Source organism: Misgurnus anguillicaudatus, chromosome 18 (genome assembly GCF_027580225.2).
Source record: "Misgurnus anguillicaudatus chromosome 18, ASM2758022v2, whole genome shotgun sequence".
NCBI classification, from domain to species: Eukaryota; Metazoa; Chordata; class Actinopteri; order Cypriniformes; family Cobitidae; genus Misgurnus; species Misgurnus anguillicaudatus.
Genome location: NC_073354.2, coordinates 28,211,634 through 28,238,279, shown reverse-complemented (window position 1 = coordinate 28,238,279; position 26,646 = coordinate 28,211,634). Strand labels below are relative to the sequence as shown.

The following is a 26,646-nucleotide window of genomic DNA, read 5'->3' as shown; positions in this document are numbered from 1 at the left end:
GCAACCTCCACACCCAAGAGTTTCCTCACCATTCTTTTGCAAGCCCTCCTTGTAAATCAGGCTCTACTAACGTCCGATAAACCTGCCCTTTTATGATAAACCTGTTGAGTGTTAGACGATACAACCAGGGGAGGTCAATCTAGGTTAATCCAAGTGGTTTCAAATTTGGACACACCCTTGGATCTATATGCACTTTCTGGTATCCACTGCCAGTGGCATATATGAGTGTCAATGTCAATGACTAATCGGGCAGGACTTAAAGCTTACTGAAGGACCACAGTTGTGTATGGTACCGGACGGTCATAGCTACCGTTCCATGGGGTGGAAGTTTTTGCCTAGTTTTTGGGACACTTTTATCCACAGCGACTTACAGTGCATTACAAGCTATACATTTTTTTATCAGTACACTGAAAAAAATTATTCATTCAATTTACTACATTTTTTTAAGTTAAGTGGTTGCAATCAATTTATTTAAGCTACATTTAAGCAAAGTTTTTTGTTTTCAAATTTTTTTGTTTATAAAGTAATGCATTTTTGTTTTTTGTTTAACTTAAATAAATTGATTGCGACCACTTACATTAAAATTTTGAGTAAATTGATTGAATAATTTTTTCAGTGTATGTGTGTTTTCTGGGTCTGAACCCATGACCTTTTGCGCTGCAAACGCGTTCGACGCATGCGCATTGTGACAAATTGCAATACCTTTTCTAGCCTACATACTTCTGTACAAAGTAAGTGGGGTTACAAAAATCAGCAGTGGGTGTATAGCATCAGTGTTGGGGATAGTTACTTTTAAAAGTAATGCATTACAATATTAAGTTACTGCCCAAAAAAGCTAATTGCGTTATAAAGTAACTTTTCATGGGAAGTAATGCTTACATTACTTTTTAGTTACTTTTGCGTTACTTTTTCTTGTTTGAGGCTTGATCTCTTTCGGGCAATGCAGGTGTTTTTTATGACTGAAAAGTTCTGCATTCAGAAATTGCATATTATATCACAAAAATGTCGAACTCTGCCATCTCAGTTTCTGACTCAAACGGTTCCCACATAGGCATGTATGCATAAAGTGCATAATGTGACTATGTTTAGTTTAATTCAGTACATAATTTTTTTACCGAATTAATTAAACTAAAAAAGTAATTTGCACTACTTTTTTGAAAAAGTAACGCAAATATTAATGTGTACATTTAAAAAGTAATGTGTTACTTTACTCGTTACTTCAAAAAAGGAATATTATTACGTAGGGCTGGGTATCAATTCAGAGGTTCCAGATCGATTCGATTTCGATTCACAAGCTATCAAAACGATTCGATTTCGATTCTTGATTCAATTTTCCATTCCGGTTCTCGAATCTGTTTTTATACTCGATTCTCGATTAAACTGAATGAATATAGATTTAATACAAATACTATATTAATAAAAAAGAACAGTAAACAGCAGTTTACAAGTGGGTAATTAATTAAAAGAAATTAAAAGCCACAACACTATCATCGTGGTCTTGCTTGCAAAATCTAAAAAGCTTCCACACCTCTAAATTTTAAGAACTAAATAAATGAATGATAGGCTCGCCTCTCGCTCCTTGGTAACATCACGCAAGGCAAAAAAGAGGGTGACATCTAGTGAAGAAGACTAGTAATTAGATTAACGTTAATCTTACGTTCAATGTTTGCGGAAATAAATATGAAAAAAAAATCGATTCTGCTCTTTGAGAATCGATTTTGAATCGACCACGTAAAAAAAGATTAATCGAAAAATACATTTTTTTGCCCAGCCCTATTATTACGTAATGCACGTTACTTGTAATGCGTTACCCCCAACACTGTATAGCATGCACGTGCTCTGTACGCTGACCCTTGCATATGCATAAAAAGTGAAGTATACATATTCCCTTAGCTTAAATACAACATCAATTGTTCAAATACAAGTAGCCAGACAGTAGCTACTTATATTTGTATCACCTCTTATGACATACAATGAATCTCAGGATAAAAAAAACATTAACTCCAATATAAATACTGAATGAAAACTAGCATGTAAATAATAGCCCTCAGAGATTACTTAAAAAAATAAAAAAATCTAAGTCTGACCTGAGTCGACAGTGCTGTTGACATAAAAAAAGATCACTGGTTCCATATCTGTAAACACATGTCAAATAAAAGCCGATAATTATGGAGAATATTGTTGGAAGAACTTAAGCATGCAGAAGCGTTAAAATGAGTTCTGACGTCCACTGAGAAACATCAACATTTGTAGATGAGTTATGGATTTAGAATGAACGCGTTTGCCATCTTTTGTTGTGTGTTTGTCAGATCCCTGTGAATTAAATAAAAAGAAAAACAGGTGTCTGAGCGCAAAACCATCAGCAAATCGACCCTGAAATAAAACACAGGCGCTCCTACAACCATCATATAAAGGAAACAACTGGCCTTTTTCCAAACTGAATCGAGAAGCCGTTAGTGTATTTGACTAATTCATGCAAGTCAGTGATTGCCCTCATAGTAAGGGGGAGGCCGGTCGATTCAGCTGGTTTCCAAGCAACTTAGTGATTAACATAGCATTTTTCTATACATTAGGAAATGGAGCAAATTACATTTTAGCTGCGGGTTTTTGCCTTCGATTACTGTTCGTGCAAGCGGCTTGAAGTCTGAATGTAATCTTGATAACTATGACGCAAAATGCCATTTGACAGAGTTTACTTACAGTACACGTTTGTGATCATGTCCTCTTACTCACAAAAGTGAGAGTGTGAAGGAAAATAAAGCTATTAGAGCTAAAGATGTAACTCATCAATGGATACTACGGTGAACTAGGTCTGTTTGTAGAAGCAAAGTAAAGAGTTTTCTTTTATTTACCTGTATTAAACATTGAGAAGCTCAGTGAGTCGTTGGAGGGTTCAAATCAGTGGCGGCTGGTGACTTCTTTTTTTGAAGCGCACGATGCGAAGTTCTTCACAACATGTATGTAGCTTGTCATGTGTGTGGTTCGTCATTTCAAAATATGTGTCCTGCGCTTTGAGAGATCGTGTGTGCATCACGTGTCATGCCAAAATAAGTGCCTGCTGCCTTGAACTTGAAAGGAGATGCTCGCGTGTGCCAGATACTCGCACAATCTCACGCGTAATCAGAGTTTAGTGTTAAGGGAGTGTCTTGCGTGTATTTAGGGAACATGAGCGTCTCTTTTATCATAAACGGTTTTGACACGTCTCTTGCAGGCACTTATTTTGACAAACCACGTGATGCACACAGGATCTCTCCACACGCATGACACATATTTTGGAAAAGGGAACCACACACGTGACAATCCAAACACTTACTTTGAATAAGCACATCCTCGGAAGAGCAGTCAGGAGCCGCCACTGGTTCAAATACTTTCAACGTTTCAGATAAGTGGACGATTTCCAGCAGGCTTTATTTATTAAAGGAGCATTTCACCCCTAGAAACATTAATCTTTATTGAAGGTGCGTCATATTTGTAGTCGAAATGTAACATACATTTCGAATTTGGTGCCTATTTGACCAAGAAAAGCGGTGTTTGTAGTCTCACCCCCTCAACAAAGATATTGGACTTCCTGCTTTCAATGATGCAAAATGATGATTTTTACATCATTGAAAGAAGAAACGCAACACTGAAATCTGTATATCTCCTGTCTCAGCGGAAACTGAGGAAATGATGCACGACCATTCAAAAACATGACTGGGGTTCTAACTATACAAAGCTTAATGCAAATGGGTGAAGTGCCCCTTTAAGACAAAGCGACTTTCTCTTTACAAGTGTTAAATTAACTAGAATGAAAGTGCAAAACTGCTTAAAATTAGTAAATGTAATGTTTCTTTTCAAATAAGTATCTTTAATAAACTAGTTTACAAGTTTTCTGAATGTGTATAGATGATGTCAAATGAAGAAAAAAATGGTCCGGAAGGTAAAAAAAAGGGGAAAAAAACATTCAGAGTAGTATGCACTACATGAAAGAATTGTTAAAGGGGCCATGGCATGAAAATCTGACTTTTTCCATGTTTAAGTGCTATGATTGGGTCCCCAGTGCTTCTATCAACCTAGAAAATGTGAAAAAGATCAACCCAGTAATTTAGTTTTGGTGAACCATTCTCTACAAGCACATGAAAAATAGGTTGTTGAAATTTGGCTCTCCTTATGATGTCATAAGGAGCTCTTATTATAATAATACCACCCCTTAATCTGCATTATCCAATCACAGCACTGCCATTTAGTGCAGAGAAAAGCACAATTGAGTTTTAATTGCAACAGTGTTTGAATTTCATGAGCTCATTTGCATTTTAAAGGACACACCCAAAACGGCACATTTTTGCACACACCTAAAAATTGCCAATTTTAACATGCTATAATAAATCATTTATATGGTATTTTGAGCTAAAACTTCACATATGTGCTCTGGGGACACCAAAGATTTATTCGACATCTTAAAAAAGTCTTGTGTCATGGCCCCTTTAAAGCAGAATAAAGGGTGATGTAACAAACATCCAAAACAAATCATACAACTAATAATCAAACTATCCAAGTTTGAGTGTGAAAAAAGTAACTGCACAATAAAAAAGAGCATAGGCAGATGCAGTGCGGGTAAATCAGGTTTCACATTACCATGACAACAGTAAGATCTGTTGAGCTACCAAAACACATCTATATAAGCAAATGCAGAAAAAGGGCCATGGGATCCATGTTAAACTTGTATTGAATAAGCCCACACTGATTACATATGTGTGCGTGTATGTGTGTGTTCCATGCTGTTAATGTCAAACTTAACATATTTAATATGAAATAAACAGCAACACAAGTTTCTGTAAGTTTGTTTGATAACTTTGCTTATGTAAGTAACAGACCCAAATCACATCTGCTGCACAGTTGCATTTTTCCAGTTGCTGAATATGTTACTGCAGTTAATGTAGTGATGGCATTTCTGCGCTGTGTCGGAGATGGTAGCATGTCTCTAATAAGATCGGCCACAAACATGATTCCTGTCCGATCTAACTCACTGTCATGCATTGTGTGCAACACTTTTGTCTGCCTCTTCGCGTTTTGTCCACTTTCCCTGCTGCTTAAAGGGACCTTCCACTTCTTTTGAAAATCTGCTAATTTTCCAGCTCCCCTAGAGTTAAACATTTGATTTTTACCGTTTTGGAATCCATTCAGCTGATCTCCAGGTCTGGCGCTAGCACTTTTAGCATAGCTTAGCATAATCCATTGGATCTGATTAGACCAAAAAATAACCAAAGAGTTTCAATATTTTTCCTATTTAAAACTTGACTCTTCTATAGTTACATTTTGTCCTAAGACAGACGGAAAATTAAAAGTTGCGATTTTCTAGCCAGATATGTCTAGGAACTACACTCTCATTCTGGTGTAATAATCAAGGACTTTGCTGCCGTAACATGGCTGCAGCTGGCGTAGTGATATTACGCACTGCCTGAAAATAGTCCCCTTGATTACTTTTTTAATAGCAGGGGACTATTTTCGGGCACTGCGTAATATTACTACGCCTGCTGCCGCCATGTTACATCAGCGATGCTAATGGTCTAATCAGATTCAATAGATTATGCTAACCTATGCTAAAGGTGCCAGCGCCAGACCCAGAGACCAGCCGAATGGACTCCAAAATGGCAAGAATCAAATGTTCAACTCTAGGGGAGCTGGAAAATTTGCATATTTTCAAAAAAGTGGAATGTCCCTTTAAGAAACTCTTAAACCTCTTAAAAGTCCTTGTCGATACTCCTAATAATTTTGGACCTTAAGACCTCTTTTAATGGTTAAGATGCTTTCTGGGTTAATTCTTTCTTTACTAGAATCTTTCATTTTAAGGGGAAACCCCACATTTCTATGAATTGTCTTAGAATTTTGTCACTACACTGCTAAGGACTGAATGGGGCTTGGCTAAATGCTAACACATTCACAATGCGCTGTACAAAGATTAAAAGTGCACGCATTGAAAAAGACAGGTATAAATTAGTCTAAATTGGAGGTAAGAACCAAGGTTCCCACACCTTAGTTAACTTTAAATTCAAGGACCTTTCAAGGACTTTCCAGGTCCAATACCCTCAAATTCAAGGACTAAATGTGGGGACACATTTCAAGTGAGAGCAAGGTTACATTGTTTTACCTTTTAAGATACATTGTTACAATTCCCTTTCGAAGAACTTGCGCTGCGTCACTACGGTGACACTTTGGGGACGCCTCCTGGGGTAAGTGCGTCTGAATGTGTATATCAAATTCAACCAATGGTGAGGCTTAATGACAGGGTGACGCGGGAGCTAGGAAGTATAACGCTATCTGAAGTATCGAATAGACGGCGTTACAGGCGCCATTACAGGGACGCAGAAAGTATGGGAAGGAAGAAGCAGCGATTCGTTCCCTTCTCAGGGAACAACAGTTACATACGTAACCCGAGACGTTTTCAAGTGTCAAACACAACTATGCAAAAAAACATTTTGTTATGAATCAACATTCGCATACAGAAGATATAAGCATTTAAAGCGAACAGTTTAGCACTTGTGCTTAAAAGTCTAGAATTTTTATGATATTATCCTACACTATAAAGGGAATAATATGGATTTTTTCCAGAAAACAACTTGCATAAAATAGATTCAAGCACTTTCAATGACCAGTATCTATGTATGTATATTTTCAAAAACTTCCCAGGGCCTTGAATTTTTTCCCCCAGATTCACAAACTTTCAAGGATTTCAAGGACACGTAGGAACCCTGAAGAGCATAGCAAAACATTGAAAATGGTGGTTTTCATTTAAGGAAAGTGAAGTGCATAAGAGAGAACCACCAACCTTAGTGCACCTTCAAGAGACCAAGGTCCCTTGCACAATTTTTGCCAGGTAGGCAAATACATATTGGATATGCTAATGGTATGGCTATAGTAAAATCTCCTATTTTGATCTTTAATCTTCTATTACCCCCTCTTCTCAATGACATACATAAACATGTTAACCAAATAAATAAAATTAGCTCATAAAAACAAACAGAATAGCTAAAAAATATTTTTTAAACATATTTTTATTGAACTTTATGTATGCAAAGCAGAGAAAAAATGAAAAAAAAAAATTTTTTTTAATCTATATAACGGTTATTAACTCTTTCACCGCCATTGACGAGATATCTTGTCAATTAAGAGAAAACGCTTCCTCGCCAATGACGAGATTTTCCGTCTTTCCGCAATTCCGCTATTATCCACCAGGTTCCGCAACTTTTTAAACCCGGAAGTATTGCCCTATGGCAAGCAGCTGCATGTCCGTGTCTGTTTTAAAGATCGCTCTGAATGGGATCTCTACGAAAAGTCTGTCACAAAAATGGAATTATCTCTGCTTTTTGCTCAAAATGTGGTGTTTTTTCAGAAACCTACCCATATTCAAAAGCTGATTACAAAAGAACCACTAAAGGTAGGATGAAACATTTTTGTTTGAAAGCAGAGGGTCTGTTTTTTCATTTGGTATACTGTATGTTTATATATTTAAAGAAGAACATTTTCTGGAAGGCATTAAACTTTGGTGAAAATCATGAAAAACGCTGGCGCTGGCTGGCAACTTTTTTAAAAAAACGTTGGCGGTGAAAGAGTTAAAGCAACACTATGTAGTTTCCATGTAAAAATGACTTACAGCTCCCCCATGTGGTTGAAAAGCGCAACAGTGCCTGGTATCAGACACTCTTCTGCAGGCAGGGGGAGGGGCAGGGCTGTGTGCTCTACCCTCCACCGCCATTTTCAGAGTGTGCTGGTAGCAGCTAGGAGGCTGCTCAGGTTGCAGCAACAGTACAATTTGTCCAGTTAAAAGTTGTTCTATCACTGAAATAATTTTAGAGACATTATTTAAAAGTTAAAAAACTACATAGTGTTGCTTTAATAGTGAATAAATAAAAAGCTTTTGAAATGATTATTATATTTATTTGGAAGGGGGTGCCCTTTTTTAGTTTCTGCACATGCCCCTCATAAGGTCTGTGCACATCCCTGTAAGTATACGATGACGCGAGTTATCATCTCCAACTAAATTCTCTTTTCTTGGACTACAATGAACGCAAGGATTGTATGCAACTGTTTACTTCTGCAGTGAGTTGATGTGGACACAATGCACATTATCATAATATTATCTCCTGTTAGGAGCTGAATTACTGTGTCAATTCTGTTGCCGTCAAACTCTGTTACCAAGGTAGAGTAACAGTGTTGACAGTACGTAACAGTTATACACAAAGAAACACACACTCACATAAACATACATGACTGTCTACACTGAGATACTAAACACATTTTTGTATTTTATAGTGTGTTTATTTTAAGTTAGTAATATAAATGCTAAACAAATCAAATTCAAGTAAACTGTAGTGTCTGTAATTAATATAAAAAAAATAAAAACCAACGAGTGGCTTTCACTTTCACATTGAAAAGCTTGTTACTGGAAACGAAACTTAACATTATTTATGTATTATTACGTAAACATGTCCTTCCATAAGACTGCAGTTAAACCCTCCCTTTTGTGTTTTTTCACCCTTATAATGCGGTTAACACCTTTACAGTAACAGCAAAGACCTGCGGTTTCAGTTGTCGGCAGTTATTTCCTTTTAAGCTACTGTGTTATGAGCAGTTTAACCGGATATGCAGAGAGCCAAATCTGTCTGACTTACTTGATCTAGGGCTCCAGAGGGATCCTCATTGAGAGGAGCACTATGGCTGTGGTCCACTGGGTTTAAGTGATGGGAGCGATGTCAACGCTACGGCGCCATACCCTCTCTGGCATTCAGACCCATCCCACCGGGGGAGGCAGTGGTGAAACGGACACCTGATGTAACCTGTGACTGAAGCAAAGTATTTGATTAGATTTCAGAAAGCCGACTGTATCGCTCTGTGTAGCACATCTCAAAGCCAGACGTTTCGTTGTGTCATAAATGTCTTTGTATTTATGGAGAAATACTTGGTTTTAGGAAGCATCATAGTAAAGATTTACATGAATGCCAACAGTATACAAGTGATTCTGAACATTTTCCAAAAGCTGAAACAGCCTAGACATTGATGCATATGGGTGCACCGGTATTTCTTTCTTTTTTTTGCATTGCCATAGCAACAAGGCACAATGGCCCTCATTTATCAAAAGTGCGTACACCAAAATTCCAGCGTACACCTGGCGTACACCCAAAACCACGGTGACTTTGAGATTTATCAATATGGACGTTGGCGTACGGTACGCTCAAATCCTACGCCTGCTCGGGAGGTGGTGTACGCACATTTTGAGTTAGTGCAGAAATGCGCAAACACTTCCTAACACCACAAAACGCACTGACAAACTAAAATATATGATATATTATGACCCACTGTAAAAAAAAACATAATAATTACAAACTTCAGTGTTTATTTTATGCAACATGGACTTCAATGTTTAATTTGAAAGACTTTACCAAAGCATTTGATTTGTATGCATATGTATTCCTTCAGTTGAGAGCCTGGGCGCTTTACCTGACGTTTCAGGGCAAAGCATGTTAGCGGAGCGGAGCCTTGAGCGGTGCGGTAATATTACCATCAAAGCGCCTTTCTAAAAAGTCCGCTCGCTCAGCACCGCTCGTTGAACCCAGAACGCCCTTTGATGTAAAGTAAAAATCAAAGTTAAGATTGGACAGGAAGAAAACATTAAAAGGAAGTGCGGAGAGACTGTAAAAGTTAGCAAATATTCATCCTGGAATCTGAAGCGGCACATTGCAAGAAAGCACAAGGATGTGCTACGAAAACATGGTAATAATGCATCAAAAGGTAAGCTAGTTACATACCATTTGATGATAAATAAATAGCTACACATGAATAGGTAAAGTAAAATGTTTGTGTTGAATGGAGCCATAAATCCGATCATGCAATACATGATGACATGCGGACAAAATTATGGCCACGAATTATCTTTTATGCTACATGATGGACACTTCTTTTTCTTATTTAGTCTAAGTATGGCCATAAATATAAAATTCGTTCCCAATATTCAACAGTTTGTTCCTTGGGATGAATTATTATAATATTTCGTCATTACTATTACAATTATTATTACTTCAAATTATGAATTAGCCCAGTAAAACATGTAGATGTCGTGGAAACAAATTGTTAGTTTGAATTATATCCGGAGCTCCGTATCAAACTGGATCTTAGCTAACAAACAACTGTATGTAAATACAGAAAAACACACTATAAAAGTTACTACATCATTTTAAAATATTATTTTAAAAAAACTTAACCGAACCATTAAGCAGACATATAATTTAGATGTAGGCAACAGTAAATAATAATAATAATAATAAATAATTATTATTCTAAATATCAATTAAGCGTCATTAATAATAAAAATAATAATACAAATATTACAAAATGTCATGCAATTATTAATGTGTCTTTAATCCCGCTCTTTAAACTCCCAAATAAAACAATTTTGTTTCTTTCCACTTCCCCGGTTTGTCATTTTTGCCGTCTTCCATGTGTTAATGTCGTATAATGAGGGCGTGGGGGAGGTGGAGACATGAATTTATATGGGCGTGTTATTCTAATGACGATCGTTTTCAGCCGCGGCATTTATGAAGGGCAGATATTGCGTACACCTGAATATCAACGGTACGCACAGTTTCATAAATCAGGCGGTGAGAGGAGTGTAAGCATAATCTTACGCCAACATATACGCCCGTTTCTACGCAAGAATGATAAATGAGGGCCAATGGCCCTCATTTATCAAAAGTGCGTACACCAAAATTCCAGCGTACACCTGGCGTACACCCAAAACCACGGTGACTTTGAGATTTATCAATATGGACGTTGGCGTACGGTACGCTCAAATCCTACGCCTGCTCAGGAGGTGGTGTACGCACATTTTGAGTTAGTGCAGAAATGCGCAAACACTTCCTAACACCACAAAACGCACTGACAAACTAAAATATATGATATATTATGACCCACTGTAAAAAAAAACATAATAATTACAAACTTCAGTGTTTATTTTTATGCAACATGGACTTCAATGTTTAATTTGAGAGACTTTACCAAAGCATTTGATTTGTATGCATATGTATTCCTTCAGTTGAGAGCCTGGGCGCTTTACCTGACGTTTCAGGGCAAAGCATGTGAGCGGAGCGGAGCGGAGCCTTGAGCGGTGCGGTAATATTACCATCAAAGCGCCTTTCAAAAAAGTCCGCTCGCTCAGCACCGCTCGTTGAACCCAGAACGCCCTTTGATAATTTGCTAGTTCGAGAATCTGTAAAAACGTCTAGCAATAAGTTGTGGAATTCAAGCCTTATACATAAATGTAAAGTAAAAATCAAAGTTAAGATTGAGCAGGAAGAAAACATTAAAAGGAAGTGCGGAGAGACTGTAAAAGTTAGCAAATATTCGTCCTGGAATCTGAAGCGGCACATTGCAAGAAAGCACAAGGATGTGCTACCAAAACATGGTAATAATCCATCAAAAGGTAAGCTAGTAACATACCATTCGATGATAAATAAATAGCTACACATGAATAGGTAAAGTAAAATGTTTGTGTTGAATGGAGCCATAAATCTGATGATGATGACATGCGGACAAAATCATGGCCACGAATTATCTTTTATGCTACATTATGGACACTTCTTTTTCTTATTTAGTCTAAAGTATGGCCATAAATATAAAATTCGTTCCCAATATTCAACAGTTTGTTCCTTGGGATTAATTATTATAATATTTCGTCATTACTTTTACAATTATTATTACTTCAAATTATGAATTAGTTTAGTAAAACATGTGGATGTCCTGGGAAACAAATTGTTAATTTAAATGATATCCGGAGCTCCGTATGAAACTGGATCTTAGCTAACAAACAACTGTATGTAAATACAGAAAAACACACTATAAAAGTTACTACATCATTTTAAAATATTATTTAAAAAAAACTTAACCGAACCATTAAGCAGACATATAATTTAGATGTAGGCAACAGTAAATAATAATAATAATAATAAATAATAATTATTCTAAATATCAATTAAGCGTCATTAATAATAAAAATAATAATACAAATATTACAAAATGTCATGCAATTATTAATGTGTCTTTAATCCCGCTCTTTAAACTCCCAAATAAAACAATTTTGTTTCTTTCCACTTCCCCGGTTTGTCTTCTTTGCCGTCTTCCATGTGTCAATGTCGTAAAATGAGGGCGTGGGGGAGGTGGAGACTTGAATTTATATGGGCGTGTTATTCTAATGACGATCGTTTTCAGCCGCGGCATTTATGAAGGGCAGATATTGCGTACACCTGAATATCAACGGTACGCACAGTTTCATAAATCAGGCGGTGAGAGGAGTGTAAGCATAATCTTACGCCAACATATACGCCCGTTTCTACGCAAGAATGATAAATGAGGGCCAATGTATCTAGTTATATGCCTTACAAAAAGACCTGAAAAGGGTTTAGTGCTTTATTGCACTTGAATCCAAATCAATATATTGCTGCCCATCAGCAATGACAGTGTTTGTGACTCCAGCATAGGGCACTGATGGTTTACAAAGTTGGTAAACATTTCTTGCCCATGCAAAGACACCAGATGAACCCTCTGTGGCTTTCATTGTTACTGCAAGGCTACAGTAATGGGAGTGAGTGAATGTCATAAAAACACAGCATCCAAACCAGGTGTTTAGCAAACTTCATACCAAACAAAATGAGTTTAGACTGGTTGCTCCCAATGGTTAAAGCAGAATTGCTTGTAAGGAAGTGTGGATTTGACAGTTCTGATGTTGGCAGGCAAATAACATTTTCAGTGCTTATCCCTACTAACTTCACTAACTAATATCCTGCATCTCAAAAGAGTTATTCACATTTTTGGTTCGTTTTCACTTCTTCTTCAGATTTTAATTTACATGCAAAAATACTGTTCTATTTCTAATAGAGAAGATATTAAAATTTTACACCGATAACAATAGCCGGTTATTCAGACTGATATCTGCCGATAACGATAGTTGGTGGTTATGTTAACTTGCATTAACTTAATTCTAAAAATTAAATTTTTCTAAACCAAACCATTAAACTAGTTATGTTTCTTTACATTTTCTATACACAAAGCTCAAATTCATTGCATTTGTCTTTTCTCTTTTGATTGACTGTTTTTAGACTGTCTGCAAATAGCTTTTATGGGCCAATTACCGGTTTCAAAGTATACCAAGGTTTTAAACAGTCAAGGTTTCAAAACTACAAAAAGTTCTGTGATACCTTCTCCAAGGTATGAGCTGTGTTTATACAAAATTTATTAAATCATTACGTCATGTGATTGATTTGATGTTTACATTTAATATACATTACGAAAATATTATATATTTTTTGAAAACATTTTAATTTAAAGGCTTTATTTTTACCTGGCATTTGAAAATAACACATTTAAGTGTTGCAATGGCAATACCGAAACAACGTGAAACTGTGGTATTTTTTAGGCATCGACCGATATGGATTTTTCAGTGCCGATGCGATTTTTGTTTCATCAGCCTTAGCCGATGACCGATACATGCTGCCGATTTTCTTGCGCCGATATTTTGAGCCGATACTGCTTTTGCTCACTCAATTTACATCATAAAAATTATGTAAAAAAATGGCATGTTGTTAAAAAGAGATGTTATTAGTTTGGACAGTTCTTACATTCATTTTAGTCTAGGACTAGTCTAATCCCTGTCCGGGAAACCGCCCCATAGAGATGAGAAATAAAAACCAGCTTTGTTCAGCTATGATCAGCTGTTAGGCCGAGCTTTCGATGTTGTCATGGAAAGGTTAATTGTTTTTAGTCACATGACCTGCAATCGCTTGCGGGTTCCAGCACTCTGTCTGTAAATAATGGCAGAAAAAAATCGGCGAACATGGCAGCCACGTATCGGCCGATGCCGATACACATAAAACTCACAAATATCGGCCCGATATATCGGCTGGCCGATATATCGGTCTATCACTAGTATTTTTGCTAAAGAATTTTATACCGGCCCATTCCTAGGCCGATATATCGGTGCATCTGTAATGTCTAATACCGTAAAACTTCAAATAATAGCCCTGGCTTTTATTTTCCCAAACCTATCATCACATCAGGCGTCTATAAGAGACAGGCTTTTAATTTAATTGTTCCAGCATGACAGCAGGAGGTTACCACATATTACGTTTTATTTTTAATTTGAATGTGTTTAACAATTTAGTTTGTGTAATAACAACAGTCTTAAATTATTGGCAGTATAAATAAAGCAAACAAGGATATGTTTTTTTATTGGTTGTTACGTGAAATCTTACCCAGATACAACAGTGCTATTTTCTGATTGGCTATTATGTAGCCTCTTTCTTTTTTTTTGTATTGGCTCGCTCGACTAGAACTCTAGGGAAGACGGGCTTGATAGAGAGAGAGAGAGAGAGCAGTGCGGCCAGATACATTTTGGGCGCTGCAGCATATTAAATATGATAAATAGTGTTTCCGCATGAGAAATACAATGTGTGGCGGGAGTGCATGCATGACAAAAGACTGAAAGCCCGGCTATTATCAGCGGCCCCAAAACACTACCGGCCCACCGGGAAAAGTCCCGACTCTCCCGATTGTCACTTCGCTACTCTCATCATCACCTCAATCCTGGCGACGAAGCTTGTTGTGTTGCCATAGTGATGAGTAATGGAACGACTGCGTCTGTCACGTGACATCTACTGGTAAGCAAAACAAACTTTAGCGTGTTCAATCTGCACCATAGAACTGTCTTAAACAGACTATCTGACGGGTTTTAGAAGATTAAATACAACCCGAAACTAAAAAACAGACCAGGCCTTTATTTGAGACAGACAAACCTGTCGTCACACCAGGCGTCTAAAAGAGACAGGCGTCTATTTGGGACTCGGCTATTATTTGAAGTTTTACGGTAATAACAGCTGGGTCTAACAAGGGTTACCAATTTCCAGAAACTCTTAAGACCCACCAATCTAAACAATTGAGATTCAATGTGGCTGATTTGCTCAATGCTCACTGAAGGAAACTCTATGGCTGTAATTAACTAAAGGATGGGAACTTAAGACAGAGAGGTGTACCGACGCCGCTATCATGCAGAACCATTTCACTGGGGGAGGCAGGAGGAAACAGGCACTCATTGTAATCTATCGATGAAGCAAGAAAATTAAACTTAAGAAAGTTAAGTGTTAACAGAACAATCAATGTCAAAAAAGATAGTTTGATGTCTTGGAGCTCGGTTTCCGGTTTCAAACTTCTGAACTTTTCTCATTCATCTGCAATTGGTCGACAAACAAATAGTCAAACAAATTATTGTTGGGCCGATAAATCGGCGGATGATGCTTGCTATGCATCTCAACGAATTACGGTGAATGTCGCAACTTTCAAAAAACTTCTCGTGCAGAAACTCGATATGGGCCGCAGAACAAGAACCATTACACATGCATCTCCAGGAAATGGCTTAAGCATATATTTATATTGCTGTTCTTCAAACTTTTTAATGTATTTTCTAGATAATAAAGAATATGTATATTTCAAATGCATGTTATAAACGACTCAAACTAACAGTGATTTCAGATTGAGAAGGACTTCCTGATCAGAGACCCGTAGTACATGAAAAAGCTGTGCATAATATCGGTGTGCGATTCAGAATTGATATCGGACAGGTATTGATAGTTTGTATTGGCATTTACCGTCCCATCCCTACCCCAAATCAATGTTGCCTAAACAAGCAGGAATCGAATATTAGTTAAAATAAACCAATGAATATTGAAAACCTAAAGGTTATCAACATTTTCTCAGACCTTGCTATGTGAAGTTTCACACAACAGAAAATAGTTAGAAAATGAGGCAGGAGCGAATGTGTTTCTATATTGGCTTCAGGCAAACAGCTGACTCGGGTTTAGTAGTGATCAAACATAATGATTTTTTATACACAAAGAAAAGATGAAAGCAACATTTTATTGCTGCGTTGATTTAGAAGCATTTACTTCACCTCTGCAGATGTGAAATCTAGGGCAGGGGTTTAAGTGAATATGTACGTGTATAAATTCCAGCATACAACGCTAGGACACAATAAAACTTTAAATTTCAAATGGGCTTTAATTCTGGTTCCAGATCAGTACCTCAACAATACAGATTCTAATGGAGCCCCTTAAGATATTTTAAGTATAGCCTAATGAATGATTGTTCAATGACCTTGAACCACAACTCTGATTCTTTTGGATATGGACTGTAACTTAAACATAGATATGTTCAATACATACAGTTGTACACTCACCTAAAGGATTATTAGGCACACCATACTAGTACTGTGTTTGACCCCCTTTCGCTTCAGAACTGCCTTAATTCTACATGGCCCGTATTGATAGGACAGCATCTTGCAGTTGATGGAGATTTTTGGGATGCACATCCAGGGCACGAAGCTCCCGTTCCACCACATCCCAAAGATGCTCTACTGCGTTGAAATCTGCTGATTTGGGGGGCATTTTAGTACAGTGAACTCATTGTCATGCTCAAGAAACCAATTTGAAATGATTCGAGCTTTGTGACATGGTGCATTATCCTGCTGGTAGAGCCATCAAAGAATGGGTACATGGTGGTCATAAAGGGATGGACATGGTCAGAAACAATGCTCAGGTGGCATTTAAAGAAAACATCCCCCACACCATTACACCACCACCAGCAGCCTGCACAGTGGTAACAAGGCATGATGGATCCATGTTCTCATTCTGTTTACGCCAAATTCTGACTCTACCATCTGAATGTCTCAACAGAAATCAAGACTCATCAGACCAGGCAAAATTTTTCCAGTCTTCAACTGTCCAATTTTGGCAAGCTTGTGCAAATTTTAGCCTCTTTTTCCTATTTGTAGTGGAGATGAGTGGTACCCGATGGGGTCTTCTGCTGTTGTAGCCCATCTGCCTCAAGGTTGTGCGTGTTGTGGCTTCACAAATGCTTTGCTGCATACCTCGATTGTAACGAGTGGTTATTTCAGTCAAAGTTGCTCTTCTATCAGCTTGAATCAGTCGGCCCATTCTCCTCTCACCTCTAGCATCAACAAGGCATTTTCGGCCACAGGACTGCCGCATATTGGAAGTTTTTCCCTTTTCACACCATTCTTTGTTAACCCTAGAAATGGTTGTGCGTTAAAATCCCAGTAACTGAGCAGATTGTGAAATACTCAGAACGGCAAGTCTGGCACCAACAACATGCCACGCTCAAAATTGCTTAAATTACCTTTCTTTCCCATTCTGACATTCAGTTTGGAGTTCAGGAGATTGTCTTGACCAGGACCACACCCCTAAATGCATTGAAGCAACAGCAATACGATTGGTTGATTAGATAATTGCCTAAATGAGAAATTAAACAGGTGTTCCTAATAATCCTTTAGGTGAGTGTATATCGTACAATCAAACAGTTTGTTAACTGTAGCTGTATTGAGAGGTAAGGTGCAAATTAATAGCAAAAATCTGAGACTTGAGTTTGAAATCATCAGTGCCGATACCAAATGGTGTGGAACATCAAGATCGGGCAATAAAATGCATCAATACATGACTATTTTTATTTTAAGTTTAAAAAAAGATCAAATGAGAGGGACTTCTAATAGATCAAACGACTGGGCTCATGGATAGCTCACTAATGGACACAAATCGGCTGACAGGTTGGTGAAATGGTGTGGGCTGCTATTATTAATGATAATGTTTGCAGATGGACTGAAAATGAACTCCCTACTGCCAGTTTATGACACTTTCTTTAAACAGTTGTAAGATGAAGTCAGCAGCATTGATGGCCAAGATCCTGCTGCAGGACAGTGAAATGCAGCCAAGTACTCTCCACTGTTTATTGTTTGTTTCCCATTATTTATTTGTTAAACCATTCTTGTTTACACAAAGACAAATAAATACAAATCTAATAGCCTATAGTCTAACTATGCACATATATTTGAGAAAGTTGTATATATTTGAGAAAGCTGAGAGAGACACGTCTCAAATAAGGTTTGGACTAATAGTATTGTTTCTATAAAACATTAAAATTAATCAATTAAGGACACAATGCCTAAATAATTTTTTCACATGCCTGCAGAAAATGGTTTACTAAAACCGAGTTACTGGATTGATCTTTTTCACATTTTCTAGACTGATAGAAGCACAGGGGACCATATTATAGCACTTAAACATAGTAAATGTGTCCCTGTTGTGTGTGAAATTTGCAGCAAGACTACTAGAAATAATGTATTCAGAGTGATAAAAAATATTTAAATTGTAAATAAGGTTGCTGTCTAGTAGCTAGCAATCACAAGATGTCTTTGCTTATGTAATTAAAAAAAAACCCTGAAGAACATGAAGAACTCTATGTTGACTTTGCAAACTCTTGTACGGCACTACTCATAAAACATTCAACAGAGCATTACAGGAACAAAGTAATAAAAAGGTAGAAGCAGTCGATTCACAACAACCGAGTGTAAGCTAATGCTAAGTTTGGAAGAATCTCAAAAAAACAAGTGGCTTAAAAAACCTAAAACTAAATATCTATGTCTAGAGAGAAAGAGGGAATGATACAGGACAAGTATGTAAATACAGTCTGTAAATGCAGCCACAAAAATTCCTACAAAGCTTTCATTACACAGTGAACTACTATTATGCTCAAGTTTGTGACTCTGTATTAGTCGCAAGAGACAGAAGACTTTTCTAAAAATTATAAGAATCTGAATTCAAGAGATCAAGGGCAGAATTAGATGTCAGGGGACAATTCAGGACATAGGAGAGATTAAAATTGTGTTGCTTTTACTGCTAGACACTAAATCAAAATTCTGTCAATAAAAAACGCAAGATTTAAAAGTAAAAAGAGTAGATTTTAGTAGAAAAAAACAATGTTTATCAACATTATGAAACTGAGGTTGTCAATCACAAAGATTTTGTCTAACATCTGTTTTTGTGTTCCACTGAGGAAAGGAAGTTATACGGGTTTTGGAACAACATGAGGGTGAGTAAATAATGAGAGAGGATTCATTTTTGGGTGAACCTTTCCTTTAACATCTGTGTATAGACTGAGACGACCTTCAGGAAACACTCAAAAATTCAACACACTAACCTCTGGAGAAACATAGCGAATTAGGACACAGAAGCAGATTTTACTAAATGTTTCCATGTGTATGCTCTGTTGATGGAAGAAGAGAGCTATTGATTTGGCATATACACACACAGAGCAACCACACTTCTCACTGAAAGGATGATTTGTGGAAAAACAAATTAAATTTGCGTTCATTTATTATATTGGCATGTTAAATTTAATTTTACCTACAGCAGGTGCAACATTCAGCACTCAACACCAATTAGACCAATTCAGCGCATGACCCAAAATATTTGACACTTCTACACTGATCTGTCATATTTAATAAAATGCTTCTTTATTTTGCTTACTGTATAAGAACGAAAACATCTTAAGTATTTTCTACTAGGCTCTATTTGTTTGAAGTGTTACAGACCAAAATAAACCAAGATAAGAGCTGATTAGGAATGGGACGATTACTGGTTTCACGATTAACCACGATAAAATGTCCTGACGGTTAGTATTATCGTTTAAAATTTAATTATCATTACAACCGTGTTTAATTACCGTGATTTTAAAAAATTTGAGGTAAATCCTGTCCAGCCAGAATCCGTTTGACGAGGCGCGCACATGCAACATAGTTTTTTGCACAAGAAAGGCATTTAAGGGATAATGTATTATATTCATTCACTGTAAACTTATTAGACAGATTTATTTCTTTTTTTTTACCACACAAATAATTTCAGAGACATGAAATATTAAATTGTGATTTTCAAAAACTAAACTTTTTTTATGTTTTCAGTGTGTGTATCAGTTCTTTTTGAACATTTTCATCCCATTTTAACAAAACCATGATAATATTGATAATCATGATATGAAATTTTCATACCGTCCCAGCTGATTCAATGCACAAAGAATAAATATAAAGTGTGCAAAAAGTGTAAAGTCTGACTATTTCTTTATCCAGATGCATTTTAAGATGCCAGATGCCTCTATTGTCAATTATTTTGTTACTTAAAACTCATCTTTGAGCATCAAAATAATAATTAACTCTTTGCATTTAAATTTTTTTTGCCAGTAAGCACCAGCATTTTATGATTTTCACAAAAGTTTAAAGAGCACCTATTTAATTGCTAAAAAGCAATGTTATATTGTGTATTTGGTATAATACATTGTGTTTGCGTGATTTATGGTAAAAAAACACATTATTTTCCACATACCGTACATTTTTGTAGCTCCAGATTTCAGTCTCTTCCTGAAACGCACGGATTTGAAAAGCTCTGTGTCCCTGATTGGCCAGCTAATCTGTATGTTGTGATTGGCCTGAATACCTCTGACGTCAGCAGGAAATGTTGAAAGACTTGATTGCTAACAGGAGTTAACTTACGTGCTGTGAGTCCGAAGTGGGAGGAATTATGATAATGTCGGTCTTGTCTACATGACCAATCCCAGGAAGTAAACTGTTGCCTACAATCCGTGTGTTTGCTGTAGTCCAAGAAAAGATATTTACGTTGGAGACGATAACTCGCGTCATAGTTTACTTTGGGGTTTGTACCTTTTGCATATTGATAACATGTACTAATACACACTTACACACAAGGAAATTTAAAAACTTGAATCGGACAATAGGTTCTCTTTAATGCCTTCCATGAGATGTTCTTCATTAAATATTTAAACATACAATATATCAAAAGAACAGACCCTCTGCTTTCAAACTAAAATCTGTTTCATCCCACCTTCATTTGTTTTCTTTTAATCACCTTTCAAATGTGGGTAGGTTTAATTCAATTTTTGTGAAGGACTTTTTGTAAAGTTTTGATTCAGAGCGATCCTCAAAACATACATAGAATTAAAACTGTTTGCCATAAGGGAATACTTCCAGGTTTAATAAGATGGGAAAGAGTGCCACCTGGTGGATAATAGCAGAAATACAGATTGTCAGAAAAACTTGTCATTGGCAGAAAAGCGTTTTCTCTTAATTGATGAGTTAACTCGTCAATGGAGGGGAAAGAGTTAAAGATATAAAAATGAATATGCAAAATAGTCCCACCTCCACTTAATCGCACCAGGCCAAACCATAAATATGAATAGGTGAACTAGTCCAGCCTACACTCAATCGAACCAGCTTGTACCATAGATATACATGTACATAGATGCCACATTCAGCAGTCTCAGACACATCTACGTCCGGTTTCGTTTGCGAGTTGCGCGTTTGCAGCATGTATATTTTCTGTGCTAATGTTAACAGGTTATAGCATTGAGACAAGCATGTGTGAGCAGCGCAGAGCTGTCTATGCGGCATCCATTAATATCTGTGACTCGAACTACTGATCCACTATTTCAACTGTGTTGACATGATGCAGGTTTTGACATAGAAAACCAGAGCAATTATTCTTTGAAAAACTGATGGAGAAAATACTCCCCGATAGGGCTGTCACAATGATTAAATAATCGTCTCATTGTGATTATTTGACCTCATCACTATGATTTCAGATCACCGCAATGATTGCATATCTCTCTAAAAAACACAAGGAGGAGCTGCAGCGCCTGTATAAATGAGACAGTATCAGATGGCGCTCCTTAACTGACAGTGTAATGCGATACATTGCAAAGCCATTCAATACAGTGGAAAAACTGCATTTAAAGAAACCCTGCAAAATTTTGATAAGCAGTACGAACTGCCAGGTAAAACACACATTTCCAAAACAGCAATACCAAATTTAGCGAAGTGAAAGATACTTAAGGATCTGAAAGGAATTTATTTTTTTGCAGCCACTACAGACATGTGGTCCAGTACTAAAATGGCCTTAGTAGGACTGGCTACATTATACTTTATTGTGTTTAGTTCTTATTAAGAATTTTCAGTTTTAAAAGATATATTAATTAAATAATTACTTTAAAATATGTGTTATGTGCATTAATATTTACTGCCAGACCTGGCAAAATATTTAATTTAAATAATCACAACAATGTGTGAGAACTATTTTAAGAACAAAAAAAAGGGAATTAAATATCAAAGCCCTAAAACAGGCAAGTAATCGTCATAATCGTCACAATTTTTTAGACAATTAACCATCAGCCAAATTTCATAATCATGACAGCCCTACTCCCCGATGGTGTTGAATGACAAATTTGCAAATGATTTGTCCTGAAGCATATTAAAAACACCATTACAGACATATAAACAATAATTAAAACCTGATTTTTAGCCCAGATGGAAAAAGTGTGTCCTGATTTGTTGGTAAAAATATTGAGAAAAAGCATTTATGTTTAGCTTAAAGGGACAGTAAGTAGGGTTTTAAGTGTTTTATTTATTAATAAATATGTCCTCGTTGGTGTCAAATGACCTCTGCCAGTGATCTGACTTTTCTTTGTAACCTTAGAATTTCTTCACTTTACTTACATTGAATAAGTCCAAGGAGGCTTTCATGTCGTTTCGCCATATTGATAAACTATAATAGCAGAGAGGGACAAAAAGCACTTGCCTACCAATGCATTTCCACAACATGTTTTTATTCAGAGCACGTGAACTAGCTGAAACAGACAAGAAGATCAGGGATTAAATAAAGGCTATCGTAGTTGCAACACGCATTTGGAAAAGCGAGGCGCTAGAGAGCACTATTCGTTTGAATGGTAAATACAATTTTACCACTAGTTGGGGGTAAATCCTACTTATTGTCCCTTTAAAATAAATACAATAATGGAAAAAGAAAAATGCAAAATATAAAAAAGGTGTTAACTTTCAAGCAGCTTTTAAACTTCAGCAACAGCTGCTCAATTATGGCTTAACTTCCCACAGCGGTCAATCCCTCCTGGATTTTGTGGTCACAACATCATAAATTCAACCAATTGAAAGTGTAATAATACTTCTACGTCAATACCAGTAATCACACGATTACATAATAAGTAATACAGATTACACAAAAACAGTTTTTTCCCTGTCAGGTAATGGCATTAATTACACAATATCATGACAAGTACTAAAGTGTCTTTAATTTTCAGAACAAACTGTCCAAATTTTTGAGAAACAGTGCAAATTTAGTGGTTTGTTAAAATCTGATAAAAGTTCTGTGAACTTGAAGCATTGAAAGGCGTTTTCACATAAGGCATATGATAACACGACATGCTACCAGTCACATGGATTCCAGGCTTGAAGCGAATTTTTGTTATACTGAGTCACTAGTTTACACAATCGATTTTAAACAAACTAACCTAACCCGATTAATTAATGCAGTACATTATGCATCCTTATTTGTTGAGTTAAGGGTGTAACTATTAAAACGTGTCTCTGTTGGTCACTACTAATCTCTTACCAAGAATAGGTATTGTATGAGGTGTGAACCTGAAACTTCACTTTATGTTTGTTATAGAATAGCATTAAGCATGGCACACCAATTACACAATGTGTGATGATGATCACTTTGTTATTTAAACAAAAATGTGCTATGACAATGTACTGTTTGTACTGTCTTCTATATCAGTTCTGTAATATTGTAATATGAGCATATACAGGGCCTTCTTCGCTTTTTTTATTTGTGCATACTGTTGATTCGATTATGAATCGTGACATGCCAAATTACAACTTTCAATAAAATTCTATTTAAATCTCAATTTCATTTTAGGACAAACCAATGACCTTCCAGGAGCAAAACCGACACAGCTGGAACAATATCTTTTTTTTAAGTAAAAGCTGATAAATTTAAATGCGAGAGGGCAGAAAGAACTGTCAAAAATCGCAAGTTTAAGTGTGAAAGGCACTCTTCGTGAAGAAACTGATGTTTCACTCATGCTAAGCTTGTTACAACATCCTGTACTTCTGAACTTTAGGGGTGATACTGTCCCTCCCACCTCTGCTATATGTAAATACAACTCCCGAGGCAAGGAAAGCAGTAAGCAGATGCTACATTCGCAGAAACTGTTGCTCCGAACGTCCATGCAGAGGCGAAGCAGTGTTTGTCCATCTCGCACGGCTCTCGTGTGCTTTGAAAAAATAACCCTCGGTTGTTGCTAAGGCCAGGCATGATCTGATAAGAAATGGGACACTGAGCCCTGGGTCCCCCTTCTCTCTCTCTCTCTCTCTTCTGCACAGGGTGGGTGTCTGTTATCTGGCTTGAGCCGAATTTCTTTCCTGTCTCTCTCGCTCGTTCATTTGCTAGCTGGCTCTGGCGCGCTCTCCCTACCCCCACACATTCTCACAGGCAAGCTTTTTTCAAGCGAGATGTAGGTCAGCTCTCTGAACGACTGGGGAAACACAGCTGAGCGCTGCGGCAGAGAGACGCTCGCACCGACACGCAAGGAATAAATCATATTGCTGCTTTTTTGTCAAGGATTTTTCTATGGATCATTTACACTTATTGAGCTGTGAAACGTGTAAACAAAATATTAAAGTGATTTCACTTTTGTTAAAAGGTAGCGACGTGTTTAAGGCGTTTGAAAGGAGCAGTGCAGCATCGTAATTTTAATCTGATGCATATGCATATAAGTGTAAATTATAAGTCGTCTTCTAAGGATTCAGGAAATGCAATTATGAATATTACAATTAGCCTAATTTCACGGCGCAACACTGCCTAAATAGATAACAACCAATGCAATTCTAGGGCTGGGTTTGATTCAAATTTCAAGAATTGATTCGATTCCGATTCTTAAGATTTTGAATTGATTATCATTATTCGATTTGATCCTATCTGATCCGATCTTCGAGATTTAGATAAGTGTTTTTGAAAAAAGTATTTTTTTCCACCTGTTACCTGAATTACAAGACTGTAGTTATGCAACATACTATTTGCGTTTCTGGAGTTTTCAAAACAACCGCTTGCTTAATGTTACTGACCACCATGTTCGTTGTTTTAATGTCCTTCCACCTCGCGCGCATGCGTGAATTCAATGACACGACAAGTTTAAGTTATTAATTATTAAATCGATCCTCTGAGTTACAGATCTATCTTTAGAAAATAATATGAAAATGTTTTCAACACAACCCTATGCAATTCACTGGTTATGATTAACCAATAAACAGATAAATGATCATTTCTACAACAGATTACTGTAATGTTTACATGCCGTCAATTTATTACAATGAATCAAGCCCATAAGTACTTCCATTAAAGACAGGAAGATATCCGATTAGTTCATCTGTAAAGACAGATGCACAGCTAATTTCAATTTGATGCATCCATATGTATAAAAATGTACACAATACACACAAATTGTCTGTTTTAAGATTCAGAAAAAACATTAATTTTTTTTAAACTTAATTTGTGATTACCAACCAATGCAATCAACTGGTTATGACTAACCAATAACCAGATAAACAACTTCTACAACGCGGAAATCACTCTATTTAAATGAATAAAACCTATACATCAACCTTCATTGCAGGAAATCTGACTAACTTATCTGTAACTAGACAGATGCACATTTAATTTTAATTTGATGCATCATGCATGTATAAAAATGTACATTGACCAATAACCAGGTAAACAATAACTTCTACAACAGGGGTGCATTTCCCAAAAGCTAAGTTAGCAACTTTGTTGGTTGCAATGCAATTTCCCATTGCCAACCAACTAAGTTGCTAACAGGTTAGCAACGATGCTTTTGGGAAAAGCACCCCAGAACGTTAAAGGGATAGTTATCCCAAAAATAAAAATTCAGCCATCATTAACTCACCCTCATGTTGTTGCAAACCTGTATGAGTTTCTTTGTTGTTGAATTAAAAAAAGAATATGTTTATGAATATATGATGGTTACCACACAGTTGAAGATACCCATTGACTTCCATAGTAAGAAAAACAAATACTATGGAAGTCAATGGGCACCATCAACTGTGTGCTTACCATCATTTATCAAAATATCTGATTTTGTGTTCAACAGAATAAAAAAACTCATACAGGTTTAGAACAACATGAGGGTGAGAAAATGATGACACAATGTTAATATTCAGGTGAACTATCCCTTTAACACTGCCACCCGTCTATTTTAAAGAATCCCTACATATCCTATAATAACCTCCTTTGGATACTTTAAAGGTGCAGTGTGTAAATTTTAGTGGCATCTAGTGGTGAGGTTGCAAACTGCAACCAACGGCTAAGTCCACTGCTCATCTATCACTTTTGAAACACATAGAAAAGCTACGGTAGCTGCCACCGGACAAACATGTCATCGTTGGAGACAACTTAGTAAAAAAGTTTGTCCATTAAGGGCTTCTGTATGAACATGGTGCACAAAATGGTGGCTTCCATGTAAGGGGACCCTCTGTGTATGTAGATAAAAACGTCTCATTCTAAGGTAATAAACACATAACGGTTCATTATGAAAGGTCTTTATACCCCCCTGATAATACAGTTTTATATATTATTTTGCATTTCTGTCAAGAGATCCTTCTAAAAATTACACACTGCACATTTAATACATTTTAATGTTAGGTTATCTGTCAGGTACACAACTTTTTTTTAGCAGAAACGCAATTTTCTCTCTCACCCCTGTCAGGTTCGCCTAAGGACCATGTTTATATGAATCTGCTACTGTGCTGAAATGTATAGGGGTGACAGTAAGCTGTGAATTTAGACCACATGCTTTGAATGTTTCCGAAAAAGTAAAGGTTTTTCCAGTGGAAACGAAAAT

At 36.7% G+C, this 26,646-nt stretch overlaps 1 protein-coding gene across 1 annotated transcript in view; it reads right to left on the bottom strand.

Moving 5' to 3' along the window:
- Positions 1–26,646, bottom strand: part of ncoa1 (nuclear receptor coactivator 1) — a 65,709-nt gene that overhangs the window by 37,956 nt on the left and 1,107 nt on the right. Inside the window, exon 2 of the mRNA XM_073856247.1 lies at positions 8,649–8,813. The gene's annotated coding sequence lies outside the window, so the exon portion shown is untranslated. The remainder of the gene's footprint in view (positions 1–8,648; positions 8,814–26,646) is intronic.